Here is a 3,081-nt window from a genome sequence, read left to right on the forward strand (position 1 = left end):
TTTGAGACGGAGTTTCGCTCTTGTTACCCAGGCTGGAGTGCAATGGCACAATCTCGGCTCACCGCAACCTCTGCCTCCTGGGTTCAGGCAATTCTCCTGCCTCAGCCTCCTGAGTAGCTGGGATTACAGGCACGTGCCACCATGCCCAGCTGATTTTTTGTATTTTTAGTAGAGACGGGGTTTCACTGTGTTGACCAGGATGGTCTCGATCTCTTGACCTCGTGATCCACCCGCCTCGGCCTCCCAAAGTGCTGGGATTACAGGCGTGAGCCACCGCGCCCGTCAGAGGTAACTTTCATTACCATCTTGGTTTTGGTGGGTTTTAGCCAGCTTCTTTACTGCAAGCTGTTTTAACATCAAGGTCTTTATGACCCGTATCTTGTGCTGATGGCCTATCTCATCCTTTGACTAAGAATGTCCAACCTTCTTGGAAGGCAACTTGTTTTACTATCAAGGTCTTTAGGACTTGTATCTTGTGCTGACCTCCTATCTCATCCTGTGACTAAAAATGCGTAACCTTCTCAGAAGGCAGCCCAGTATTCTCAGCCTCATTCTACCCAGCCTCTATTCAAGATAGAGTCACTCTGGTTCAAATGCTTCTGATAAAGGTGTGTGCCACCATGATGATTTTTTTACCCGGATGTTTGTTTTTTTTTTTTTGAGACCGCATCTCAGTTTGTTGCCTGGGTCTCCCAAAGTGCTAGGATTATAGGTGTGAGCCACTATGCCCAGCTGACAGTGACTGTTCATGGTGTGAATGCACATTGCAGCAAAGGGACCAGTATAATCACCCAACAGCTTCTTCTTGCACGCTGTCCAGAAAAGGCAGTGCATTGAGAACTGCCGATCTTGAAGCAAAGAAAGAGTTTAATGATCACAGGGCTCACGAAGCAGAAAGATGGGAGAGAATTCTTGAATCTACCTCCCTCAGAATATGAAGGCTATAGGGTTTTTCAAGGATAGTTTGACAAGTGCTGGGGATGGGAATGTGGGATGCTGACTGGTTGAGTTGAGGATAAAATTGTAGGGGGTCAAAGCTGTCTTCTTTCCCTGAGTCAGATCCTGGATGGGATCACAAAACCAGTTGACCCAGTTTCTTGGTATGGACTACTGATCTAGGTGCTGCTGGCTGGTCCATCAGAATTTAGGGTCTGAAAAATACCTGAAACACCAAGCTTAGGTTTTAGAATGGTGGTGCTGTCTATAGGATCAACTGGGGAGGTTACAAATCTTGTGGCCTCTGGTGACATGTTTCCTGAGCCATTGTTCTAACCTTGTGGCCAATTTGTTAGTTTTATAAAGGTGATTTCAGTCCCTGAGCAAGGAGGGAGTTTGAGAAGGGGCTCTTATCATGATTGCTTTGAAGTTAAAGTATAGATGGGGTGTAGTGGCACATGGCACTTTCAGAGGCCGAGGTGGGCAGATCAGTTGAGGTAAGGAGTTCCAGACCAGCCTGGCCAACCTGGTGAAACCCCGTCTCTACTAAAAATACAAAACTTAGCTGGGCATGGTGGCAGGCACCTGTAATCCCATCTACTTGGGAGGCTGAGGCTGGAGAATCACTTGAGCCCAGGAGGCGGAGTTTGCTGTGAGTGGAGATGGAGCCACTGCACTCCAGCCTGGGGAACAGCTCAGTCTCAAAAATCAAATCAAATCAAATAAAGTTAAACTATAAATTCTTCCCATAGTTAGCTTACCTATGCCCAGGAGTGAATAACGACAGCTTGTGAGGTTGGAAGCAAGACGGAGTCAGCTATGTCAGATTTCTTTCACAGTCATAATTTTTGCAAAGGTGGTTTCATCCGTGCAGTCCTTCCATTGTCCCCTGCCTGGACACTCAAACCCACAGCACACTCCTTGCTCTTATTCTTACCCATCCTTTCTCTACAATTCCAGATCTGCCCACACAGTGGCTGACTCGCCATCTCTACCTGGACATACACAGGCCCTGGGACTCAGTTGGTCCCAGACCTACTGGTCATCTCCTCCCTCCCTCCTGCAGCTCTTTGTCTGGTTTCCTGACCCAGGATCCCCCCAGCGACCAACTAGAACCTGGGAACCAGCCTTCCTCCTCCTTCTCATGCTCCTGGACCTATGATCAGTCAGTAAATCCTGTCGGCTCCACCCCCAGGATCTAGCAAATCCTTGCCTTTCTCTGCTCCTTTCCTGGGTTACGCCTTCCTTGCAGCAACACCCCTGGATCTGGTCCAGTTACCTTCAGTCCAGCCTCCGCCAAAGCTGCCAGGGGACATTTCATTTCCCCAAACAACTCATTTCTGACCAGGAAGCTCCCTGGCCTAAGAGCTTCTCGGTCACCTTCAGATAGAGTAAACTTACGAGAAGAGACTTTCTTTCTTTTTCTTTTCTTCCTTTTTTTCATTCTCTCTCTCTCTCTCTCTCTTTCTTTCTTCTTTCCTCTTTTTTTTTTTGAGAGACAGTCTCAGTCTGTCATCTGGACTGGAGTTCTAAGGCATGACCTCAGCTCACTGCCACCTCCTCTTCCTGGGTTCAAGAAATTCTCGTGCCCGGCGTGGTGGCTCACGCCTGTAATCCCACCACTTTGGGAGGCTGAGGCAGGTGGATCACGAGGTCAAGAGATCGAGACCATCCTGGTCAACATGGTGAAACCCCATCTCTACTAAAACTACAAAAAATTAGCTGGGCATGGTGGCACGTGCCTGTAATCCCAGCTACTCAGGAGGCTGAGGCAGGAGAATTGCCTGAACCCAGGAGGCGGAGGTTGTGGTGAGCCGAGATGGCGCCATTGCACTCCAGCCTGGGTAACAAGAGCGAAACGCCGTCTCAACACTTTAAAAAAAAAAAAAAAAAAGAAATTCTCGTGCCTCAGCCTCCTGAGTAGCTGGAATTACAGGCACCTGCCGCCACGCCCAGCTAATTTATGTATTTTTAGTAGAGATGGGGTTTTGCCATGTTTGTCAGGCTGGTCTCCAACTCCTGACCTCAAGTGATCTGCCCACCTCAGCCTGCCAAAGTGCTGGAATTACAGGCGTGAGCTACTGGGTCTGGCTGAGAAGAAGCTTTTTTTTTTTTTTTTTTTTTTTTTTTTTTTTTTTTTTTTTT

General features: G+C 48.0%; 1 long non-coding RNA gene across 1 annotated transcript in view; it reads left to right on the plus strand.

Annotated features, from left to right (window-relative positions):
* LOC116526743 overlaps nt 1-1,797 on the plus strand; it is a 9,517-nt gene extending 7,720 nt beyond the window's left edge. Inside the window, exon 3 of the long non-coding RNA XR_004258250.1 lies at nt 1,711-1,797. This is a non-coding gene — a long non-coding RNA (uncharacterized LOC116526743). The remainder of the gene's footprint in view (nt 1-1,710) is intronic.
* Nucleotides 1,798-3,081: the final 1,284 nt, after the last annotated feature.

This window comes from Sapajus apella, unplaced genomic scaffold (assembly GCF_009761245.1).
Source record: "Sapajus apella isolate SASKATOON/1434 unplaced genomic scaffold, GSC_monkey_1.0 scaffold51, whole genome shotgun sequence".
In the NCBI taxonomy this organism is placed as follows: domain Eukaryota; kingdom Metazoa; phylum Chordata; class Mammalia; order Primates; family Cebidae; genus Sapajus; species Sapajus apella.